This window comes from Theropithecus gelada, chromosome 15 (assembly GCF_003255815.1).
Source record: "Theropithecus gelada isolate Dixy chromosome 15, Tgel_1.0, whole genome shotgun sequence".
NCBI classification, from domain to species: domain Eukaryota; kingdom Metazoa; phylum Chordata; class Mammalia; order Primates; family Cercopithecidae; genus Theropithecus; species Theropithecus gelada.
The window spans coordinates 37,066,305-37,093,730 of NC_037683.1; positions in this window are offsets into that span (position 1 = coordinate 37,066,305).

Genomic DNA, 27,426 nt, shown 5'->3' on the forward strand with positions numbered 1-27,426 from the left:
CTCAGGTATTTCCTACATAGTAAAACAAATGGATTAAAACAGCATCTCTGGAAACTATTCTCTAAATGCAGAGAGTGTGCCTGATATATTTCCAAACACTCCCTGGGATATAGTACCTTCCCTGGTTGAGAACTGATAAAACCTATATTTTACTGTTTTTCTAGAACATGTTGTGGGGCAATTTACCCAATATTATGACTAAAAAAGCAGTTTCTTTGTGTTAAAATACATCCACGCTTGTGTAAGAACTAAGGCTACTTCTTTCACATAACTATTTAGACTAGAAGTGAGACTAACTGTGTCAATACAATTTAACTGTTTGATCAGGAAATTTTTAATCAGGAAGATAAACCTGTAAACCAATACATTTTATTTTTTGCTTCAAGAAATTTTTGCAAACTAATTTATCTAGGTGAATGATATGGACAACAGTTCATGCACCTGGGCAGACAGCTTGTTTATTAGAGCAATAGTTTGATTATTAAGGCTTATTTTAAGATCCTTTACTTGCTGGAGAAACAATTCTAAATGATATGTGACAAACTTTCCCAAATCCTAATCAGTTCCTCATCTTGAAAGACCTATCTTCAAATCACTTTATCCCAAACCCCAAAGCCCCAAACCTTCCTTAATTCTTTCCTTTTGAGACACTATTGAGACTACTGAGGTGGTGATCTTCTTTGCTTCAATGTTTAATGAATTCAATTTTGTTGAATTACTAGGTTTCTCTGGTGGTCTTTACATGGAGCTGACATTGTTTATCATGTCAATGATAAAGGCATTAAAATATTCCTGATGGTGATCTTTTTATATCCTGACCTATGAGTCCTTTGAAGATCTTGAATACTTGTTCCAAACTTGTTTGTTAATGATTGATATATACTTTTGCAGTTGGGAAGAGGTGAAAAAAGAGGAAAAGGAGGAAAAAGAAGTGATAATGAAGATGACAGAAGAAAGATGAGGAAAAGGAGAAGGTGGTAGGTGAAGGAGGAAGCAGAGAAGACAAAAGGAGACAAAAAAAAGAGAGAAATATTATGGGAAATATGCAATACAAAGGAATAAGAAAAAGAGAGAAATATATCTGACCCTTTTCTTTCTCATTTTTTTAATCATGGGAATCTACTGCAACTCTTTGTTGATCCCAGTCAGTAGCTACAAACATGGGCAAGGAGAAGGAAGGCAATGAGAATAATTAGATATAGAAGATGCATTCAAAGGTATGACTAGTCACTTCACCCCTTATTCAGCAGAGTGCTCTCTCTTTGCAGAGATGGCTCCTCCCACCCAAAATCTGTTGAGCAATACTTGAGGTTTTACCAGGTTGTGACTCCTAGAATCTGACACATAATGGGCTGTAATTAATATTTATCAGTTAACATGACAATTAATTGAGTCATTTTTATGACCTTTCTTAGCCAATTTGAGGTTCTTTTAGTTTTGGTTTTATTATGAAATATTTATCTGTTAGGTTCCTACTACTGAGATATATACATCACCGTTACAGAAATTTCTTTTTAGATATTTCTAAATTCTAAATTCTAAATTCTGAAATTTAGAAACTCAGAAAAATCTCTTTAGTTCTTCCTGTATCTTTCTCTATAATGGAGTGATCTTAAAACTTACTGATCTTACATAACGTTTTCAAATGTATTAAACTCTAAAAGTGTAATCTACCTAAACATTCATAATTCAGATGTTTCTGTCAAGTAAATTTATGCAGGTGAGGGGGGTGTGGCCAATAATGTTTTGTTAAGAAGTCTAAATAACATGTTTATGTATAGACGTCTTTGAAAATAAAATTTGTCTAAAGAAGCATTTAGCTTTTGTTGTAAGTATTCATAATGCAGTCCAATATCTCATTTCTGTATAGGACAGTCAGATATTCATTCTTCATTGACTCAGAATGTGTTTTCTTATTCTTCCCAAACTATTGTATTGTAGAGTATACTATTCCCTCCTGCAGAATCTGGGGTGAGTTCTTTTACTACCTATGGAGAAATCTATGGTGATTTTCATTTAAAATGTTTTATTTGTCCTATGTGGAGCATATGATAGAAATGAAGAGATTAATCTCAGTAGAACACCAGTTTGTTAATGTAAGCAAACTTTCTCTAACAACTTCATAATAAGCCAACGCCACAATTAACTCCCCCCAATGCATGAAATTTATGCTAAATGAGCCTGTATAAAGCAACCAAGAGTGTCTTAAACTGTAGGCCTGGACTGTATTATTGACCCTAGGAGCACTTCCAAGAATGGAAAGCCAATAACCAGATGGATGTGAACTGTGCAACCAGTTTATGTGGGTTTCATAGTGCAATGAGAACAGAGGGTGCAACCCAAGTTGGGGAAGAGTGAATATATATGTATATATTTAAATACTTCTCACTCATTAACAGGATACATGAGAAAAAAAATTCTTGAATGCAAAGTATATATTTGGTCCACAAATCTACAGTAAGCCCTAGAGACACTGTTCAAACTCAAATCCAATATAGAAAGGACATCTATTGCCAAAAATTTCTGTGTTAAATGGGGTAGACATTTTGTGTGGCATTATAAATTTGAGAGCAACAGAGGGGACATTAGTAAGGAGTAGGAGTAATGACCAAAAGCTGAGGCCAGAAACTCAGTGTTCCCAGACTATAAGAGAGAGTTTAGTCTACAGCCTAGCAGAGACACTGCACAGCATTAGTGTAGGTCAAGAAGTTTCAGCAGGATGCTGTCTGAGGCATCTGGGGCTTTGAATAGCTTTGGATTCACGTTCATCAGTCATGACAGCTGTGAACTACTTCCAAATTCCACTTGCTAGGAAAATAACTATTAATATGTATTTGGCTAGTTCCTATACGGATTGAGGTTTAGCCTGCAGGTGTGCATATATCATTTCTGGAATTGGGTTAAATAAGCCATAACTAATATTGAGAGGTTTCGAGGAGCTAAGGTAGAAGATAGAGAGTGAAAAACAGTGGCCAGCGTCCCTCCCAGAATATGCTGGTGGAAAGACCATCAGTCCCTCCTTACAGTCTATAATTCCAGGTCTGAAGGAACCTGATAGCAACAATCAAATATTCTTTATATAGTTGTTATTATAATTCAGACTGTGATCGGAGCATTATTTGTAGTGTTTTATTAAATTATCCAACAACTGTGGGAACTATTATCAATTTTCATAGATGAAAAAAATAATGAGATATGGAGAGGCAAATAAAGACCTTTCCTTTGTTTGATTCCCAGTTCTGTCTTCCTCTTTACATATTTTGTTTTGGAAACATTCTTTTTATATCTCCCATATCATACAAGGCATCATCATAAATTGACTTGAGAAATAACCCGTGTTAACATAGAGTAATCCGTGGTAATTAGGCTCAAACAAGGGTCATATATTATTACATATTGATACTCTGAGGAAAGATAACTTCTGAGACTACTCCCATAAACTTAGCCAATGGCAGAATATATTATTGCAAAACATGATAGCATGATGCTGTTATATGATTCCATGTACATCATAAATAAGTTGTATGAAGTAAGTTGTATATTTAGCAGTTAGCTCTATCCTCTTAGATGAAAGAAAAGCAGCAGTCATGTTCTCTTAAATCATCATAGCTGCTTGTGCTGTTGTGGTTTTTCATAACTCTAACGATAGGTCTTCATCCTGCACTAACACTTAGCAGTCCATAGCAATATCACTTCTGTGCTTTGTTTAATGTCCAAACATTAAAGTTTTATGAATGACTGCAAATAGATAACAAGTGCCAAGGCAGGCCCCAGTTGCTATTGTTAAGCAGTGTTTGCTCTGCCGCAGTTTTCTGAGCTCTGCAAACACATCTTCCATCTGGCAGCTGGCTATGTTTTCAATTTTCCTCTGTATAAAGCAAGCCCATAGGCAATGACATTTTATACATTTCACTATTCAGGCTATGTGAGTAGCCTATCAAAATATTCTGAAGAAGTCCTAGTGATCAGTATTATTGATGAACTACCAAAAAATTATATTTAAATATTTAAGTATTCCTCACTCATTAACAGAATCTATGGAAAAAATCCTTGAATGCAAAGTACATTTTTGGTCAACAAATTATTTTTCTTCTTCTTTTTCTTCCTTTTCTTCTTAAGGTGCATAGTTATAATCTGCCTTTCCCAGTCTTGCAGTTTAGGCATCATGGGTGACCCTGCATCTCTAAACTCTACTAGAATCTGAGGTCGAGTTAGCTAAGGCACTGCCTCTTTTTCACCATTTACTCAGACCTGGAATTTATGCTTCTTGCAGATTCTGAATACCGTGTGTTGTGAATGAAATTCCAGGACATTTGAGCTATTGAAGATGCAAAATCTCCCACCCCTGGTCACACACCACACTGACTCACCTCATAGATGGACTATTGCATTAGATTTCTCATTAAACTAGTCTATTTGTTTATATATTTACACCTGGCTATCTCATTCCAGATGACTTTCCTAGAAAAAATTAAAAAATGCCTTGTGTGCATATCTATTATAATTGATTAAAATAGCTAATTTGATAGCGTTTTTAAAAGGGTTGGTTTAACTTACTGAGAATATCATAGACTTGGATGTCAAAAACATGGTCTTTGACCTAACTTTATCTCTAATTAATGATTTTTGTCTGAAGCAACCACCTAGCTACCCTGGATTTCAGTTTTCACGTCTGTAAGATGAGAAGGGTAAGTATTCAGACGGTATGGAAGAAGCAGAGATCTTTAGCTACTCAGTTACTACCCACCAAAGAATGAAAGCATGGTCACGTTATATCTGAGAACATTGTCCTCCTTAATTCTTTCAGGCAGATTCACAAAGGAAATGAATTATACAATGAAAGAGAAAAGAAATGCTACCTAGTCAGATAAACTACATTGAATTGCATGATGGCTGAATTGCCCTAATCTGTATTAGTTTAGATTAGATCATTCCTGAGGTTTCCTTCAGTTCCAAGTAAATGAATAATTCACTTACTTTTGTCGAGAAAACATAAAGGAAGTCAAATAACCAGTTCACATAGTCTCTGGATTTAAAAGACCAACTTTATAATCAAGCTTCTTTTCATAATATTTATACAATAGTTATTATGGAGTCTCTGGTTTTTTACACATGTCTAGCTTCAAAGATCTATCTCTTATAGCAGCAGTTCCCAACATTTTTCACACCAGGGACTGGTTTCATGGAAGACAATTTTTCCATGGATGGAGGAAATGGTTTCAGGATGAAACTGTTCCACCTCATGTCATCAGGCATTAGATTCTCACAAGGAGCCTGCAACCTAGATCTCTTGCATGCACAGCTTACAATAGGGTTCACACTCCTATGAGAATCTAATGTTGCTGCTGGTCTAATAGAGTGCGGAGCTCAGGCAGTAATGCTGCCTTGCCAGCTGATCACCTCCTGCTCTGTGGCCCTGTTCCTAACAGGCCACAGACTAGTACTGGTTCAAGGCCCAGGGGTTGGGAACCCCTGTATTATAGCTCTCAAAATTCCTGATGGAGGATAAAGAGAATCTACGTCAAAACATCTTCTATTGAATGAATGAAGAAACTTTCTCTAATGTGTAGGAGACATTAATATGGGTCTCATATATTGAAAGCATTATAAATGGGATAGATAAGGCATTGGTTTGGGGGGTACAAAAACAATTAAAAAGTGGAAACACTATAGTAATACAGTGCAAATATTTTTCATCTTAAATAGGTGCTTTGTATAATTTGAAAGAACTAGTAGAAAAGCATTTTGAAGGGAAGTTGAATCCACCTGGGTTTATCAGGTTCACATACTATTACAAATAGAATTTAAATAGTTATTTAAAAAACTCATTCAACAGTATTAACTTTTTCTATAAAAGTGTTACAGAATCTAATCCTTTAAAAATTTATTATGGAAATTATGAGAAATATTCAAATATGTAAAGAAGAATAATCCACTCCTAACCAAAATTAACATTAATATTTGGAGATTTCCTTTGTATATTTAATGTGTGTTGATGTATATACATGTGTGCATATTTGCAAAATAGGTATAATATGGGAATATAGTTTTGAGTCAAACTAGTTTTATTTACCCACATATTATGAGCATTTTCTTATTGCATTAAATATTTTTCAAAAGCAAAAAAGATTGTATTATATATTATGGTATGAATATATCAAAAATTGTAAACATCTTCCTAGGAGGACTTTATTATTCTACAATTGTAGCATTAACAATAGGTTTTAGAATATGCGAGACACTATTCTAAGTGCTTTACATACTCAGGCGTTGACTCACCTATTCTACCAAATAAATGTGAAGTATCTGCTTTTATTTTTCTTATTTTGTGGGTAAGAAAACTGAGGTGCCAAGAAGTTAAATAAATTGAGAATAATAAAAACACCTACCTCACCTAGCTTCTAGTAAATATATTAATACCATAACTGATTGCAAACCCAATTATGGTGTTTATCAGCAGGGAAGTCTTTATTATGAAATGCGTTTAGCAGGGTATACTCAGTCTGCCTAGAATTATAGAAAACAAAACATATTTATGGGGAACAGATCCCTGAAATATATCACCTATGCTATATAAATATCTGAGTATGACATTGAGATGTTTTATGACGGAAAAAACTCTCTTCTTTGCAAGTAATGTGACTATGCACTAGTCTTAGAAGCTGATGTGACAAGAAAGGACTTGGAAAGCCATAGTTGTGTTCTCAAACCTCTTCCCATTCCTCACAATTACTTGTATACTTGAAATTGTTATTCCCATATTGAATGAGATCTTTGATTCATTTGAGTTTGATTTAACAATTCCGTTCTTCATGCAATATCAGATTTTTTTTAGGCTTTTTATATTTAGGATCTGTTGGGAGACAATTTTTCGGGAGTTTCTCACATATATCTGTGTCTTATAAGAAATCACTCACTGCTTTTGCTCCAGTTTTTTATAAATGATTGTCTGGTGAGCAATCATGGAAGATAGAGATAAAGCTCCTTCCAGAGCAATGGGCACTTTCTGTCTGGCATAAAATAGTTAGGTTCAGGTTCCTCTCTTGTATTATGATTTATGTTATATCACGTGCCATGTGATCTTTGCTTCACTCTCTGCCAATTAGGGTTTGGAGAACTGGCACAACAAAGAAATAATATTGTGGCTACAAGAGTCTCAAAACTTCTGCCAACCTCCATAGAAATGTTGTAGGCTAAATTTTCACTTGCAAGAAAGGTGAAATTTCAGATACTTTACTGTTTTTGGCAAGGTCAAATTCAACTTTAGAAAGATGGCAATAATTTACAATGCCATCAAGAGTGGATAAAATTGTCTATATGCTCACTTTTGATAACACTGGCTAGTATCTTAAGATTAAAGTCTACACTATCAACTTTGTTAATTTACAGTTTAAATAAGGTCATTCCTTTGGTTAACTGTGTGCATTTTTTTGTAATTACTAAAGACGTATCACCGAGTGTTATAACTGCCTTTATTTGTTTACTCTCCCAATAGACCCTCAACCTCTATAGTACAGGGACAAAGTCTAACGTATTCCTTATTTAGCACCAAATTTAGTGCCCATCTATTAGGTAATAAAAATATTTAGTAAATTTAATGAAGAAAAGGATGTGTTACCTTTGCTGGCTTTGACTCTTTTTTCTTTAGATTTTAACTATTCTATTGATATTTAATTATCTTTAAGTCTTAAAATTTTCTCAAAAATATGCTATTTTTTTGACAGTCATTTCCCACTACCAATTTGCATGCCTTCTTTTCAGCAACCTTTCTGTTTGTCTGTCAGTTGAAGTAATCCTTCATTTCAAACTTCATAGAACGGAAAATTGATCATTTATAAGTCCTTTCACCCTGATAGCCCTCAAAAAGGAATCATTCACATATTTTAGTCATCTGTTTCTTGAAACCAAACAAACCTTAGTCTTCAATTCTACACACTCATTTTCTTGTCTAGCACCTGTCTCTTCCATTAGCATTGATGCTTTTTGTTTATCCTTTTGTACAAACTTGTTTCTCTAATCTTTGCATGGTGAAATTTTATTTGCTTTAGTGATTTCCGTCCTAACAGAGACTTGAAAGTATTTTTTTCTGTAGGATGATGTTAGCAGTCATTTCTGAAATTCTCATTCACATATACCAGATTAGTTTGTTTTCAAATTTTGTGTCAAAAAATAAATATTACAAAAATACTGAAATGATTAAAATCACATATATGCACATCTAGATACATATGTGTTTTCAAATCTGTATGTATATATGGTGATAATGTATGTTAGTACAAACTTTCAGGACAACAAATTGCCCATTTCCATTAAGAGTTTTAAAAAATGAGAATCTGTATGTTTGTCATGAAGTATCCTAAGGATATCATCTAAAACAGTACAAAATAAAGCTCTTTGTCCAAGATAGCCATTGCAACGTTATTACTAGAGACTACAGTTTTTAGAATCTTAAACATCCAACATTAAGAAAACTAAACAACTTAAAAACACTGTATAGAGAAACTTAAGTAACATTAAATTTACATGTGATGTTTAGTGAAAAAGAATGAAAAATCACTTTGAAATGCTATCAGTGATTATATTGAGGAAATAAAACTATTTGGATTTTTGAAAATGTAATAACGTATTTCCAAACCCTTAATTTGCTTCTCTGTAAAATGGGAGTAACAAAGTTAGCTGAGAGAGTTTTTCTGAGAATTAATGAAGTAATGAATTTCAGTTTCTTATGACAGTGCCTGATACATGGCAAAGTGTGCCATTAGAAATAGCTGTTCTTATTACACAGATTATTATTTTATCTATTATAAAAATATCTGGCATTGACTAAAAACTCTTATTTTGCTTGTATGTTACATGAATTATAACTTTTAGAATGATATCAGTCATGCACATGAGGAGATGCTTCTGAAATGATTTTAAAGTTATTACATTTCTTCAAAACAATTTTGTTTATGTTGCTTCCATAACAGTTTTACATTATGTTATTTTATACTTGAGAGTATGAAGTTGAAACAGACAAACCTCTTTAAGCATTTATTATGCCTTTAAAATATAGTCTCTAATCTTCACTACAACTCTATTAGGTAGGTATTATGTTTATTTTTAGTTAAGTACTCTGGTGTTAAGTAAAGGAAATGACTGAATTTTCTATGTCTTCCTTTTTAAATATTACTCAACATTATATTTGTAAATTTATCCATGTGAGATACAGTTTAGGCATGCTTATTTTTTAATGCTGTATCCTATTCCATCATATGAATACATCACAATTTTTGTTTCTTGTCTGGAATATTTTCTAGTGTTTTTTTATAGCAAACAATGTTTCCATAAACATTCGTGTACATGTCTTCTTGGCTAATGTGTAATAATTTTTCTGGAAGATATAACTAAAATTAAAATTGTATTGAATATGCACATTTTTAACTTTGCAAGGTAATGCCAAAGAGCTTTCCAAAGTGGCTTACAGTGTATAGTCCTACTGGCTGTGGATGAATATCCTCACAGCAACAAATCTTGACTTCTTTGCATAGTCAGACTTTTTGCTTTTTACCAGTGAAATGAGAGTAATGATATTTTACCATGTTTTAAATATGTTTCTATATTTAGCAATAATAAAACTTTCTTATGTTTATTGGCCATTTATGTTTTATTTTTAAAATACATGTTTTTATATCATTGACTCCTCCTCATTTTCAATTAGATTACTTGACTTTTTCCTCTTGATTTCCTTCCTTAAATAGGTAAACAAAATCTAACAAAAATATTACTTTATGAAACAGTAATAATAACTAATTTACTTGGCTTCCATTTTAAAAACTAAATTAAAATCTTAGTCATAAAAAGGAGAGTGTTGAACAAAACTACAGCTTCCAAGATCCTCATATTGGCCATTATTCCATCAGTAATAATGGTTGGAATTATTGGCTCCTATTTTGAGACATATCTTTTTCAAACTTCCTTATGAAGTTTCTTTATGAAATTTTGTTTTATGAATGATAAGTTCTAAATTTATTTCCTTAGTTAAATTTCATTTTATGCATTACTTGTTTATACTTAATAAATTATTTCCTATACCAAAGTCATAAAAATTTCTCCTATGCTTTTTTGTCATGAAGTTTTAAAACATTGTTTTTGTAGTTGGCATGAAGTGGCAATTCTATTTCTTTTGGTGTTAATTATATATTCATAACAACATACTAAATATTGCATATTTTAATCTAAGATTTGGAATGCTAGCCATCTTAGACACTGTGTTTTCATACATCCAGAGATTCATTCTCTTCTCTAAGTCTGTTTATCTATTCTTGAGCCTATGCAAGATTGCCTTCCTTACTGCAGTCTAATAATTCTAAGTCTTGATATCAGATAGCATGAATTAGTCACATTGTTTTCCTTCTTGAGTAGAGACTTGGGCTTTTGCTTATCCATATAATTTTTAGGTTTCTTTGGCCAGATATGTTGATCTGAGGGCATCTTTTTTAAAAACATCATGTACACATATGGGTTAGTCTATGTTTGGATTCTATTATTTTCCCATTGGTCTATGGTTTATAGTTATCTTTATTACTGTTGGTGAGAGCAAGTTCATTGGTTCTTCTTAAAGAGTGTTACCCTTGTTAGGGTTTGGCAGAAGCAGATTGGGAAACTGGTAAAGGACTGAGGAAAACAGGACAGAGAAATATATGGAAGGAGAGGAGCAGTAGCAGGCAAATCGCATAGAAGATAGTTTCAGTTTGAACCCGCAGGGTATTATTACTCTGCATTATAGTTATTCTTCAGAGTTTTCCAGACTCAGGGCAAAGAATAGGTTTCATTATGACTTCCTTGGACTCTAGGCCCTTTTAGCTTTGTGGGCGCTTTTCTCTATTAACAGCTTTTAAAATTTATATTTTATGACTACATTTGTAGAAAGATGAATAGAATTCAGACTGGATGTACTATTTTAAGGATTCACTATTACTATATTAATATTTTTCTTCTTTATTCTAAAATTAAGTAGAAGCAGTTGTGTGGCCCCATAAAGTATTGTGGGCCCAAAGCACAGTGCCTACTTGTCTAATGGGTAAGTCTGCACTGACAAGGAAGCTTGGCTTTATGTTCTGCTATCTTAGTATTGCTTAATTGCTGTCCCGACTCTCCTCTCTGAGCGCTGGGACAAGGACAGTCTTAGAAAAACAGAATTGCAGCTACTGGCTGTTAAAAATAAAAGTAAACTTGAGATCACAAAGGAGTCATGGAAATAGGAACATGAAAGTATCCTGGGGGATGCTCACACTATGCAATAAGTAGTCTTGGCTATTCTTGGCTCTTTACATTTCCATATGAAATGAGAATCAGCTTAAGTTTTACAAATTCCTGTAGGTTTATTAATTAGAAATGCTTTCATTCTATAGATGACTTTGGAGAGAAGGAACATCTTTCAAGCACTGAATTTCCCAAGTCATGAAAAAATTATGTATCTCTATTTAAGCCTCAAAATAAAATTTTATAATTTTCCCCAAAGACATCTCAAATCATTTTATTAAATATATTCCCAAGTATTCAGCATTTTATTCTATTGTAAATAAACCATATTAAAAATTTGTATCTTCTATTTGTTTCTAGTAAACAGAAATACAATTGATTGTTTAATAATTATTTTGATCCAACAAAGTTGCTACATAATCTCATAAATTTGAATAAATTTGTGATAGATTATTTTAGATTTTCTTTCTACGTAATTCTATCATTTGAGAATGACAGTTTTGTCTACTTCTTTCCAGGTTGTATACCTCTTATTTCCTTTTCTTGGCTCAGTACACTGGCTAGAACCTCTAGAACAATGTTGTATAGAATTCATAATGGAAGATATTTTAAATCTCTAATTTTAAAAGAAAATTCCCATGGTATTACTGTTAAGAATAATGTTAACTCTGGGTTTTGCTAAGTTTCTTTTCTAAGATTAATATAATTCATCCTCTGCAGATTTAGTTTTAGTTTTTCATTTCCCCCATGAATGATACTGAATTTTATGATTGTCATATACATTTTCAACTTGGTAATGCTAATAATCTATTATCAATTTTATATTACTGAATTAAATATGCTAATATTTTGTTTAATTTTTCATCAGTGCTCATGAGTGAAATGGGCTTATAATCTTCCTTTCTTTTACTTTCTTTGTCAGATTTTTGTATTGAAGATCATGTTAAACACGTTAAATATTGATTAATTATCTTTAATTCCATAGAACTATACCGGTTTTTAATTTCTTCTGGAATCAGCTTTGGTAACATAGTTCTCAGAGAAGTTGTTTATTAATCAATTCCCAAGGTAATTGGAACAAGGTTGTTACTAGTATTGTCTTACTAGTTTTAGTCGTTTAATGATTTTATTTTCATAAATAATATTTTTATTGAAAAATATTATGAGAGTTTTACCAATTTTATTATTTATAAGTAACCAACTTTTGATATTTTATCCTATTTCATATTATTGTACTTTATTTCAGATCTTATTTGATTATGTCCTTTCTTTTACTGTCTTTGGCTTTATTTCACTCTCTTTGGACACATAATCTATTAATTTTAGTTTTTTTCTCTTCTAAAATATACATTTAAAACTAAAGTGCTTGCCTCAATTAGTAATTTAATTTCATTCTAACTATATAATATACAATTAAAATTATTTTCCAATTTTATTTTCTTCTTGGACCTATGCTTATTTAGATGTACATTTTAATATTTCCAAACATATGTGGATCTCCTATTTATATTTTTGTTATTGATTTCTAGCTTAATTACTCTTCATTCAGAAAATGTCCTCTGTATTCTTTAAATTTTATTGAAGCTTGTTTTAAGACCTAATAATGACCAACTTTTAAGTGCTTTCTCAACTTAAGAAAAATGCTTAAGTTAAATTCTTTAAATTGAATGTTTCCTGTGTAACTGAAAAAAGAGAGCATGTTCAATAAGATAAATGTTGTTAATTGTATTGTTCACATCTTCACTATTTTTACTAATTTTTGTCCTGTTGATATATTAGTGATTCTTGAAATGCATGTATTATAATCTGTCATCATTGTTGGAATTTATTTATTTCTCTTTATAGTTCTGGCAAGATTTTCCTTCATCTATTTTGAGGAAATTTAGAATTGTTACATATTCCTGGTAAATGAAAATTTTCTCATTATGACTTAAAAAATATTTAGTAAAGCCTTCTGCCTTAAAGTGTATTCTGATGGATACTTATATGGATACATCTGCTTCCTCTCAGTTATTACTTGAATGCTCTTTCTGTTCTTTGTTTTCAATTTTCCTGTTTCCTTGTCTGGTAAATATGTCCCTTGTAATGTATATGTTCATTCTTTAATTTAGTATGCAAGTATCGTCTTTTAAATGGAATATTTATCTCATTTCATTCTAATCTAGTTATTGATATATTTGACAATAAATCTACTATCTATAGACTTTCTGTTTCTCCTTCTATCTCTGTTTCTGTTTCTTTCCTTTCTTGCCTTTCAAAAAGAATATTATAAGGCCATGTTCATTTAACAAAAAAGTGCAGGAAGAAATGAGAAGAAGGCAAAGAAAGGAAAGGCCTTCCAAAAAGGCAAAAAAGAAAGGAAATAGAAACAGAGACAGAAGGAGAAATAGAAAGGTATATTTATTGAAACAATAAAGTTTTATTGAAACAATGTATTTATTGAAACAATAAAGTTATCTTTATTGTTCTATTTTTTTCTATTTCAAGAATAACACAGTATTTCTATTTGTTTAGGGATTATATACTAACCAATATCCCTCACTTGGCAAAAGTGTAATATTATTTGGAACTTTTATTATCTGCTTATACAAAGAACTTAGAATACTTTAACTCCATTGATTACTGTTCCTGATTTATATTCTATCGTTGTAGGACATTTCACTTGATCTTAGCCAAAAGGCCGAAAGGTGATAATTGTAGGACATTAAAAACATCTTTCTATATTTTTCAACGCAAAATGTCATTATTTCTTTACATAATTAATGCTTATTTAAATTTGCCAATATATTTTCATTTTTATGGCTTCTCATTTCTTCCTGTACTTTTTTGTTAAATGAACATAGCCTTATAATATTCTTTTTCTTTCTATTAGGGAATGTTCACCTTTTAGTACTGAAATACCTAGCACAGAAGAGGTGTTCACTGTTCACAAAATGTTTTCTGAAGAGAAATAATAAAATCTTCATGACCTTTAACCTTTTTAAAAAGACCAGTACCCAAATTTTCACTCACTCTTGAAAAATTGTATATATGTATAAATATATTTTCAAGGTATAGTGTGATGATTTTATACACACACATACACACATATATATACACATTGTGTAATTAACACAATTAAATTAACCAACGCTCCATCATCATATGTAGTTACCCTTATTGTGTGTGTCTGTGCATGATGAAGATACTTAAGATCTACTCTTTTAGTACATTTTAAATAGTTAGTCCTCATGGAATCATTTTCCTTTTCCCTGAAGACCTTCTTTCAGTAAGTTTAGGTGTTTACTTGATAAAGTCAGCTTGTAGCAAATTATCATGACATTGTTTTTCTGAAACTATTTTACCTTCCTTCTTGAATATTTTTATTTAGTACAGAATTCAGTGTTGGAAAATTGTTTTTAGTTCACTATATATATTTTCCACTGTTTATTTCTGACATATGTTCTGAATCTACGGGCCTTTTATTTTCTTTTACTTTTTTGTGGTAGTTAATACAGTGCACAGTGTAGCGTTGTTTCATCTGTTATCCATAGTACCTAGCATGTAGTTAGCGCAGTAAATAGGCCTCAGCGAATTCCCTTAAATGAATTTAAAATAAGGTTTTGATGTAATATTAATGTTAAGAGACATGGTTTCCTCCAAACTCCTTATTTATAAATGATAAAGTTTATAGGTGATATATTAGATTCTCCCCAGCCTGCTATGATCACTCTTTCTTGGCCCTGTGAAATAAGAGATTTGTGATCAACTTGCCCTTGAGTTGGTCCTCACTATGTGGTTGCAAAACAGCTGTGCATATGTAATGATTATTCATAATTTATCATTCATTATTTAGTATTGTGTAAGCTGTGAAGAGTAGTAATATGGTGTTAGTGGTTTCTTAAGAAATCCCATTTAAAATTTGCTAGTAGAAAACTGGTGTAAAATACTACATTTATTTTTCAACTATATAAGATAATTGTGATGAGAATTCAGGGATATGTGCTAGAAGTATAAGAAAGAGGCTTTAGGCTCTGTGCTGGGTTTCCATCCTTCACAGATGTGCAACCACAGCCACCCTCTCAGCATGTTGTGTACAAAACTGAGAAAGACTTGGAAGGCAGTGTTCACATCCCATTTGCTAACAATTGAATCCCATATCTTTTCTTAGTAGACTGTAACTTGTATGAAGTTTGTGGAATTGAGTGCTTATTATCATTGATTATGGAATTCATATACCTAAGGGATTAATTAAGATACTAAGTAGCGTATCAACCAAAACTCGACAACTAAGTTAGGTTAGAGCAGGTAATGTAACCATATCTTCTAACCTCCCTCTTTCTGCATGCAACCACATTGCCAGACAATCACAGCAAATACATTCTTTAAGAGGTTCATCTACAGAGTGTTGTTTTAGCAAAGGCACATGTTCCCATCTGTCTTAAAACCCTTAAAAGTAAAGAACTATTATCCAAAATATACAAAGAACTCTTAACACTCATTAAAAACCAGTAAGAGAAAACAGTAAAAACATCAGATTTTAAAAAAATTGTCTATGCATCTCTTTCCTTTGGCTGTTCCTGAGTTATATCATTCATAATAAACTAGAAAGGTTAAAAACAAACGAACAAACAAATCAATTATTTCCAGGGCTTACACGAGGAAAGGCGGGAGGGAGGAATAAATAAGCAGAGCACAGAGGATTTGGGGAGGTCATAAAACCATTCTGTATAATACTATCATAGTGGAAACTTGTCATTATACATTTGTCAGAACTTGTACAATGTGCACCAAGAGTGATCCCTAATGTAAACAATTGACTTTGGGTGATGATGAATTGTCTATGTAGGTTAAACAACTGTAACAAATGTACCACTCTGGTGGCGATATTGCTTGTAAGGGAGGCTAGGCATGTATGGGCACAGAGGCTGTGTGTACTTCCTGTACTTTCTGCTCAGTTTTGGTGTGAATCTAAAACTTCTCCAAACAATAGTTTATTTTTAAAAAATCTATAATTGTTTCAGCTTTTCTGACTGTACTGTGGTCTTTTACCTGGGATATATTTTTGGTGTCTTTATTTTTATTGTTATATTCGCTATTTTTTTCATTTTGAGTTGACACATAATAATTGTACATATTTGTGGGACACAGAGTGATACTTTGATACATGGATGCAACGTGTAATGATCAAATCAAGGTACTTAGTATATTCATCACCTTGAATATTTATCATTTCTTTGTGTAGTAAATATTTAAATAGCCTTTTCTAGCTTTTTGAAAATCTACACTAAATTTTTGTTAACCATATTCACCTGACAGTGCTACAGTACAAAATACAAAGAAATAAAATGAAAAGCAATTACTTATGTCTTTTCCTACAAATGGAGCAGGTGTTTTTCATTTTTGCTTATTACTTTCCTATTGCTATTTGCAAATAGCTTATTTTACAGTTTATGCCAAGTATAAATCACCATCTACGCTTTCTTTTGTGCCTCTTGAAATTACATTACAAACAGTTGTCTCCTCTTAGTTTTAATAATGATCATTTTTCATAGCTATGTAATATCCCAATGTGTTAATGTACCATGATTTAGCAAGTCTTTCCCTATTGTTGAACATTTATTCTATTATGGGTAATGCTGCACTGAATATTCTTTAGGAATATATTTTATCACCTTTGTTTAATTATTTCCTTAGGAGAAATTTCCCAAAATGGAATAACTATAGCAAGGGCATGAAAATCTTTGTTTTTTTGCTATGTATTACTATAGTCCTTTCAGAAGTGTTCTATTAATCTATACTGACATAGTAGAGTAAAAATGCATTGATTTAACTACATTTGGGGGGCCATTGAATACATCACCTCTAATATTCATTTATTAGTCATCATAGGCATGCTGTAAACTGATTTAGTTATTTTATAAGGAATTTATAAAGAATTTTGCCTTGATAATAATGTCTATAATGGGACATTAGTATCAAATGACCATAACAGATCAGTATTACCATATTTCCTGATGGTAATTCTATACTTAACAGTGTGTGAACATCAGTCTTACAAAAAAAGAAAAATAAATATTTGAGACCAGCTGATTAATGATGGCAATTTAGCATCGTGCATGCAATAGTATATGGTTTTGAAAGTTTGAAAATAGCTTCATTTCTGAAGTAATTTAAACACTTACTTTGGTAACTGTTAAAATAATCAATCTGCTTAGCAGTCCTTTTCATAAATATTGCACACTTTAGGGCAATTTCCATTTAATAGGTAAATTACCAATTCAGAAGTGTGAGTTTAATATTACTAAGTGCGACGAAGGAGGGCAGTAGCAGACCTTCTTAATTTTCTTAATCATGGACTCTCAAACACTTCTTCACTGTTCCAATGTAGACATGGCTTTGAGAATACAGATACAGAGAATACAGGCTCAGCAATGCCAAGATAGATTTAGTATTTAAAGTTCAGTCAAATACCAAAAGGCCCAGAGGTTTTCTTCTGTACTAAAATAGCAAATCCCATTACTTTGAAAATCAGAAGAGAATAGAGCACCTCACCATCTTACCCAAACAGCTCCCTAATGCTTTCATTAGCATTGCAATAGATAACATTGCCTTTCACAGTGGTTTTGCAGATTAGATGACTATACAGTCAACTTTTGACTATGCTTGATAATATGGCATTAAGAAAACTTGCTTGGTCAAAGTTAATATATTTCTACCAATTTGGTCAATTTCTAAATGCATTCTCCAAATAAACAGTCATAAAAATCAGTCTGGTCTGTACCTTTATAGTAAGTGTATGGATTTCATAATAAATTAAATCTGGATTTCTTTTCACTCTCCAAGATTAAGTTGTTGATCACCTTAAGGGAACAGTAATTTGCAAGTCATTTTATAAGTTTTTTTTCCTGGAGTACATAATATTAAATTTCTGTCTAGATATACTCTAATATTGGTAGGTAAAACTGACCTTCTTGTGGCATACATAAATGGGATCATGCAACTATTTTATTTTTCTTAGGTTTACCAATGTCCACAGTGAATATTTATATAGAGAAAAATAAATATCTGAAATTGATGAACATAATTTTAAGAGAAATCAGCTCTTTGCATGGATAAGTAATCTTTTGTAACTTCTGGATACAAAAATTTATTAAGAAAAATTATCAGATTGGTAGACTGCTTGCTCTGTCCTAAGTAATAAACACATTTTATTAACATATATTTGGCTAGCAAAAATCTAAAACTAAAGGTAAAAATATTCACTTAAAATGAAATTGAGTTTTGTTTCAATTGCACATGAAAAATTAAATAAATACACACAATACCATATTGCAACTTGGAAACAGTGTTTTGGAGACAAATATGCCAAAAAATAAATCATATCCCTTTAGAAGAGATTAGTCTTTTAAATCTTCGATTATATAATTGGAAAATAATAGGTTAATTTGATTAAAATACTAGAGAAAAACTGCTTAAAATGTTCATCAAGTTTCTAGCCATTAACTTATGGATAAAAAAACCTTTGAAGTTCTTTTTATATTTTTTCTTCCCAAATCACTGTAAAACTACTATAGTTTTTTTTCAATAGAAGTACTGAATAGAATGTTTTGGTCAAAACCTTTCCTTCCTTCTTTTCCTTGCCTTCCCCTTCTGCCTTCTCTCTTTCTCTCTCTCTCTGTTTCTCTCCCTCCTTCCTTTCCTTCCCTTCCCTCCCTTCCTCCCCGTCCCGTCCCCTCTTCCCTTCCCTTCCCTTCCCCTCCTCTCCCCTCCCCTGCCCTTCCCTTCCCTTCCCTTCCCTCCTTCCTTGTCTCTCTCTCTCTTCTCTCTCTCTCTCTCACAAACACATACACACACGCACTCTTTAAAAATTTTTAAGAGTGGTAATTATTTTCTAATGTAAGATTTAGATGTTTAGTAAGAAAGTTATACTTTTTATACTTCCTAGATATCAGTATAGATAAGAAACATTTATATTCAAGAACATGCTTGTTAACCTAGGATTTGTAGCAAGTACAGTGAATTTTTGATGTTAAACAATTTAAGGGCTTCAATCCCTAGCTTATGGATTTTGCTGCCATGTGAACCACATATCCATGTTCATGTTCTTGCTGAACTTTTTATAGTCAATTTTTCCATGCACTTGGTGTGTGAAAAATTTTTAAGCTTGGGGAGGCACTTGGGCACAACAAAATACAAAGCATCAAAATGGGTGCTCCAGTTTTGTCTCAACTTTAATAATTTCCTTCCTCCCCTTCCCCTTCCCTTCCTCCTCCCTCCTCTCTCCCTCCACTCCTTTTCTGTTCCCTTCTCTTCCTCTTTCTCTTCTAGTTTGGTAATCAGATAACCAGAGAGTGGTGGTTTAAATTTCCTCATTTCAAGTGTTTCTCCACTTGTAAATTATTTAGGTTATTTGACATCTTTAAGCCTTTGTTTCACCAACAGTAAAAGACTATTTTAACATTAGACATGACAAAAAGTTTTCATCTAAAGTTTCAAGTCTGAGAGACTCATAGTGGCTTCCTGTATTGGGAGATTGTAAAGATGCATTTGAACTGAATAGAACGGTAGGCTTCCTGTATTGGGATTTTAAAGATGCATTCGAACCGAATAGGACAGTAGGCCATAATCAATTATTTAACGTCTACTAGCAGATTGGGAGATTAGAATTATTATCCAGGCCCAAAGTATTTGTCACTTTTAATCTTAGAACCCAGGCCAAAGGGCTAAAAAAGAATCAAACAGGTTTAATTTTCTCAGTGTAGTTAGTCTATTTTTACTAAATATATTTCAGGATAATTTTGTGGAACTGAATTCTTGATACTGACATTTCTTTTTTTCTTACAGAAAATGTAACATTACATATCAAACCACTATCAATATTAAAGTGAAACATATTAGTTTTAATGTGGATATTTTTAATATAAAGCATGGTAAGAATTCATACAACAATATACGGTTTTGAATGATTAATTCATTTGACTTAGCAACTTTGAAAAGAAAATCAGTAATTTGGAGAGTTTTGAAAAGCCTATTGCCTTGGGTGCTTTGCCCAGGATATTGATATATAGATATAATTCAATAAAATATAATAATATACCAAGATGAACTGAAGTATAGATAACTTAAAGTTTGTTATTTCCAGAAAATGAGAATATGTAATGTTTAAAATATCACAACTTGAAGGAAGTGATTAGAATTTCAGAATGGTAGAACAGAAAGGAGCTTTAAGAACAGTGGTTCACAAAATTTGCTTCACAGGAAGCTGTCCTAGCAGCATTTAAAAGAAGAGCAAACAAAGACAGGTAATACACACAGACATCCGGTTTCAGTTGGTCTGAGGTTGTTCCCAAGTATCAAACGCATTAAAAGCACTCTAGATACTTATGTACCAACATCCTGATTTGTGGATGCGGAAAAGAGGCCTACAAAGGGAAATGTATTTATGCATATTCACATATTTAGTGGCAGAATTGTGCCTAAATCCCATTTTCTCATTGATGCAGCGTCATTTCTCTTATTTTTCAAGTGTGGAATATATAAATACCAAATATTTTTGTAATTATGTATCTATAGTAAACCTTGGTATAGCTATTAATTGGTGCTATAATAGTAATACAACCATTTGATAAAGAACATTTTAGTTAATAAATGATACTAATTGACAATTTATTTGAGCAAAAATGGAAAGTCATATCATACAGTTAAAGATAAATGCAATTAATGAAAATTAATCTTGATGTGACACATGTTATAACTCTGTTCAAATATGTAAAGTAATATGTATTTGTTAATCATGAAAATGTAGAGAATCTCAACAGGGAAATAGAGACTATAAAATATAACCAAATAGAAATTCTATACCTAAAAAGATAATACCAGAAAAAAAGAGAAGTTGGAAGTCATTTTGGAGATGACTAAATAGTCAGTGTACTTGCACATAGATTATTAGAAATTATACGACCTTAAAAAGATAAAGTAATAAAAACTTTTTAAAAAGAATGAGTTATCAGTGATCTCTAGGACAGTATCAAACATCTAGTATTTGTGCGATTGAAACCCTAGAAGCAGAGACGAGAGTGGATGGAAAAAATATTTGGAAAAATGGTGACTACATTTTTCTCACTTGGTGAAAACCATTAATTTATAGATTTCATATAAGCATTAAACTACAAGCAGTGGAAAAACAAAATCAGACCTAGGTATATCAAAGACAAATTGCTGAAAAAACAAAGATGAACAGAAAATTTAGAGGGCAGACCTTAAATACAGGGAAAGAGTAATACAAGTAACTTCTGATTTCCCATTGGAAATTTTATATCTTGTGAAATATCTTTCAAGAATAAAAATAAAATTAAGCCATTTTCAGATAAATTAAAATGAAGAAATTTGTTACCAGCAGGCCTACAATATAAGAAATGCTAATGTTTTTCAGGGTGTAGAGAAATGATATCAATGTAAGATAGGAAGTTCCTGTTTAGGAAGAATTGGTACCAGAAAGGGTAAACATATGAGTTAATACAAATGATTATTTTTTCCTATGTATTTGAAATGCGTGTTATTTTAAACAAATATTATAACATATGGTGGAGTTAATAACACATGTAGATGTAATACATATGGCAGCCATAGTGTAAAGTGGGGGGATTTCAAGATTCTCACATTTATGTGAAGATGTATCATGTTAACACTAATTACTTCAGGAAAACTTAGGAAACAAACCATTAAATATTAACTCCATGAGGTATAACAAAGAGGTAAAAGATAAATTAAAAAGGAATTATAAAAAATATTCAATGAACCTGAAAGTAGGTCAGAAATCAGTAGTACAGGAACAAAAGACAGATAAACAGAAAACAATTCGTAAAATGGGAGATGTAAATCCAGCCATATCTACAAGTATTTAAATCCATACATATCTATAATTACATTAAATTTAAATAAACTAATTATGATAATTAATAGTAATAGATATGAGTGAAGAAAAGGAGACAGCAAGCCTTCAATATATGTTGTTTAGAAGTGATGCAGTTTAATTTTAATTTTTGTTTCTTTTTTTTTTGGTACACAAAGAAGTTCTTCAGTGGTGATTTCTGAGATTTTGGTGCACCCATCATCCAATCAGTGTACACTGTAACCAATGTGTAGTCTTCTATCCCTCAACCCGCTCTTACCCTTTCCCCCGAATTCCCAAAGTCCACTGTATCATTCTTATGCCTTTGCATCCTCATAGTCCTCATAGCTTAGCTCCATTTATGAGTGAGGGCATACGATTTTTGGTTTTCCATTCCTGAGTTACTTCACTTAGAATAATGGTCTCCACTTTCATCCAGGTTGCTACGAATGCCATTATTTTGTTCCTTTTTGTGACTGCGTAGTATTTCATGGTATATATACACCACATTTTCTTTATTCACTTGTTGATTGATGGGCATTTTGGCTGGTTCCATATTTTTGCAATTGCAAATTGTGCTGCTATAAACATGCTTGTGCAAGTATCTTTTTTGTATAATGCCTTCTTTTCCTTTGGGTAGATACCCAGGAGTGGGACTGCCTAATCAAATGGTAGATCTATGTTTAGTTCTTTAAGGAATCTTGACACTGCTTTTCATAGTGGTTGTACTAGATTATATTCCCACCAACAGTGTAAAAAATGTTCTCTTTTCACCACACCCACGCCAACATCTATTTTATTTTTATTTTTTTATTATGGTCATTCTTGCAGGAGTAAGATGGTGTAACACTGTGGTTTTGATTTTCATTTCTCTGGTAATTAGAGTGCATTTTTTCATATGTTTGTTGGCCATTTGTGTATGTTCTTCTGAGAATTGTCTACTCATGCCATTAGGCTGCTCTTTGATGGGATTATTTGCTTTTTTCTTGCTGATTTGTTAGAATTCCTTCCTTGTAGATTGGGGGTTCTAGTCCTTTGTAGGATGCACAGTTTGCAAAGATTTTTTCTCCCACTCTGTGGCTTGTCTTTTTACTCTGCTGATTATTTATTTTGCTGTGCAGAAGCTTTTTAATGTAATTAGGTCCCATTTATTTATTTGTGTTTTTGTTACATTTGCTTTTGGGTTCTTGGTCATAAATTCTTTGCCTAAGCTAAGGTCTAGAAGAGTTTTTCTGATGTTATCCTCTAGAATTTTTATGGCTTCAGGTCTTGTATTTAAGCCTTTGATCCATCTTCAGTTGATTTCTGTATAAGGTAAGGGATGAGGATCCAGTTTCATCCTTCAACATGTGGCTTGCCAATTATGCCAGCACCATTTGTTGAATAGGATGTCCTTTTCCCACTTTATGTTTTTGTATGTTTTGTCGAAGATTAGTTGATTGTTAGTATTTAGGTTTATTTCTGGGTTCTCAATTCTGTTCCATTGTTCTATGTGCCGATCTTTATATCAGTACCATATCATTTTGGTAACTATAGCCTTATAGTATAGCTTAAAGTTGGGTAATGTGATGACTCCAGAATTTATTCTTTCTCTTAGTATTGCTTTGAATATGAGAGCTCTTTTTTGGTTCCATATGAATTTTAGAATTGTTTTTTTTTTTTGGTCTGTCAAGAATGATGATGGTGAATTGCATTGAGTCTATAGGTTACTTTTGGCAGTACGACCATTTTCACAATATTGATTCTACTTATTCATGAGCATTGGATAATTTTCTATTTGTGTCATCTGTCAAACTTTGGGGAATGTCCCTTCTATGCCAATTTTGCTGAGTATTTTATTATAAAGGGATGCTAGATTTTGTCAAATGGTTTTTCTGCATCTATTGAGATGATCACATGATTTTAGTTTTAAATTCTGTATATGTGATGTATTGCATTTATTGACTTGTATATGTTAAACCATCCCTGTGTCCCTGGTATAAAACCTACTTGACTGTGATTTATTATTTTTTGATACACATTAGATTGAGTTAGCTAGTATTATGTTGAGGATTTTTGCATCTATGTTCATCAGGGATATTGATCTATATTTTCTCTTTTTTTGCTATGTCCTTTCCTGATTTTGATATTAGAAGTATTCTAATTTCATAGAATGATTTAGAGAGGATGCTCTCTTTCACTATCTTTTGGGATAGTTTCAGTAGGATTGGTACCACCAAATCTTCTTTGAATGTCTGATAGAATTCAGCTGTGAATGGTCCTGGACTTTTTTGTTGGCATTTAAAACAATTACTGTTTCAATCTCACTACTTGTTATTGGTCTGTTCAGAGTTTTTCTTTGTAATGAAATTATGAGTTCACTGTCCCAGATGGAGTTGGAATGGCAGAGATGTCTTTAACTCTTTCTCTCATGGTGTAGACTTTAATTTTTTCCTAGTGTTTTATTTACTGAGTTGATGATTCAGGCTTCAGGCCAATAAGGGAGATATCTCTGGGTAGGCACTGTTTGTGGCTAGGGCAGGTGGGTAGATGCAATACTCAATGGTGGGCCGAGGTCCCAGCCTTGATGAGGGCGGCTGGGGAGCTTTCAATTAGATGTGCTGAGGTTGTATCAGGGTGAACAGTGGGAACTACATTAGCTTCCCTGCCAGATCAGCAGGAATGCTATTTACTTCATAGACTCACTCTCGTCCTAGTGTTTCAGCTATTCGAATCAGACAGGCACCTCTTTTCATCTATCAGAAAGTTGATGTTCCAAGTAGGGGGAAATTGTGACTCTGCCCCTTGTGCAGGCCTGAATCTGGGGGTACTCCTCCTGTGGAGCTGTACTCACCCTGGATTGTTCCAGAGAGACTGTCTATAGGTGACTCCATGCTGCATTCCTGTGGGGCAAGCCCCAGCTATGTCTATGATGGACTGCCAGGGGGATACGAGGACCCCTTTTCCAAGGCCCTTTATGATTACAGGGGCTGTCTGCCTGTTGGGGTATAGGTGTGGACTTTTCCTACTGCATCCAGAACTGCAGTTGTGTCTCTGCTGTGAGAAATTACCCACCAGCAGAAAGATCTGGAACTTAAAGTCTGCTGTTCAGATTCTTTCTTCCCACAGGTCATCTACTGGTGTGGAGCTTCCCCCTTTCTCTAGGGATGGGGCTTCCTGAGAGCTGAACTGCAGTGAATGTTACTGCTCCTCTGGGTCTAGCCACCCAGAGGGGCTACCAGGCTTCAGGCTGGTGCTAGGGAATATCTGCAAAGAGTCCAGTGACATGACCAGTCTTTGGGTCTCCCAGCTGTGGATACCAGCACCTGCTCTGGTGGAGGTGGCAGGGAAGTGACATAGACTCTGTGAGAATCCTCGGGTTGTGGATAGGTTTAGTGTGCTGGCTTCCTCAAATGCTGGTTATGCTAGCAGGGAAGTTGTCATGTGGGCTGACTCAGGAACTCTAGTTAGCCGAAAGGTTGCAGGTGGTGGTGTTAACTGTTGTTTACTCCTTCCCAGGAGCAGGGATATGGTCATGAGTTGCTCTGATGGCCTGAGTTGGTTGACCTCCAGCTATGAAGTGGTACTTTCAAGAGAGCCCCAGTTATGGTATTAGCAGTGGGATTTGAGCTTGCTCTAGTTGACCAGGGCGAGTATTCTGGTTTCTCAGGCAATCGGCAGGGCCATAAAACCCCCAAGAGTTTATGTCTTGTGTTCTGCTACCAGGGAAAACAGAAAAATACCATTAGGTGGAGGGAGAGTTTGTTGGGTCTGAGCTCAGATTCTTCTTGGAGATGGCTTGCTGGGGCCACTGTGGGGGATGGGATGGTGGTTCTTAGGCCAATGAGGTTATGTTCCCGAGGGGTGTATGGCTGGCTCTGCTTACCAATATTGTTCACCAGGAAAGTTGGGGATAGCCAGTAGCAAAAGGCCTCCTCCAGTTCCCACACAGTTGGCAAGGGCCAGTCTCACTCCCACAGTGTCCCACTAACAGCTCAGTGTTTAAGTTCAGTCAGCCTGCACACAGAACTCAGAATTGCCTCAGGCCATAAGCTTCCCCACTGAGAAAGCAAGCCACATCCCTCCCCATCTGCTCACAATGGTAAGGGCTCCGCACTCATATCTGCAGCAGTTCTCATTTGCCCCCCAAATTCTGCTCAAGAAAGTTTGTGCCAAGTAGAAATTATCACAATATTCAGGTAGAAGTTTCTTTTGCCCTGTGACCCCTCCCTAATTCCCCTGGGTACCTTCCCTGAGGGCTCCTGTGAGAATAGTCAGAGATGGCTTCCCAGGGCTCCAGCCGGAGGCTGGGAGTGCCTACAAGACTTACCATTGCTGTTTCTACTTTTATGTTTCACACAGCTCCCTAAATTCATTCTGGCTCTAGGTAAGGTTAAGTCCTTCTCCTGTGATCTGGATTTTTAGATTTCCCATTGGGGATGTGTGTTTGGAGGCAGGCTTTTCCCCTCTTACATTTTGGGAACTCACAGATTTTGCCTGTCTCAAAAAACAGGCATTTTGCAGTGCTGTGCCATTTATTTCAAAAAATCTGTGACTTCTTTCAGTTTTCCTGGTATATTCCTTTGCTGATTATTGGAACAAAAGTTCACAGTGTGAATCTTCACACATTGTTTTGTCTGTTCAAGTGGGACATGAACATTAACTCTGTCCCCTATCTGCCTCTTCTTCTCCTACTCAATAATTTTTAAATGTTTTTAAAAGGCCACGTTTTAAATAGTTATATATTATGTATGGAATACCCCTGATATACGTATCTATAGAATATCCTCATTTGGCAAAGTTTAAAATGTCTACTATTTGGCCCTTTAACAAAAAATTTACTCAGACACTAGATAAAGTTCTATTTTAAGAAGAAAGAAAAAGAAGTACTAAGTAAACTCAAAGGGGAAGGAGGAAATTAATAAAGATGAGAGCAGAAATCTGTGAAATAGAAAATAAAGAAACAAAGTCAAAAGTTGGCTCTTTGAAAAGATCAACAGAAGTCATAAACCCCTACTTAGATTAATAAAAAATACGATACTGCAAAAATTGCCCATATGAGAAATTTACAAATGGAGTTTTAGAGATCCAACAGACATTAAAAGATTAAAAAGAGAATATCATGAACAACTTTATGGGAATAACTCCACAATTAAGATAGAATAAACAAATTCTTTGTAAAGTGCAACTTACTATAATTGACAGAAGACGGGACAGAAAAACTGAATGGTTCTATATTTGTTAAAATGTTGGAATCTGATACTAGAGGAAGCACACACACATACACACACACACTCACAAAGAAAACTCTAGGGTCGGATGTTTTCATT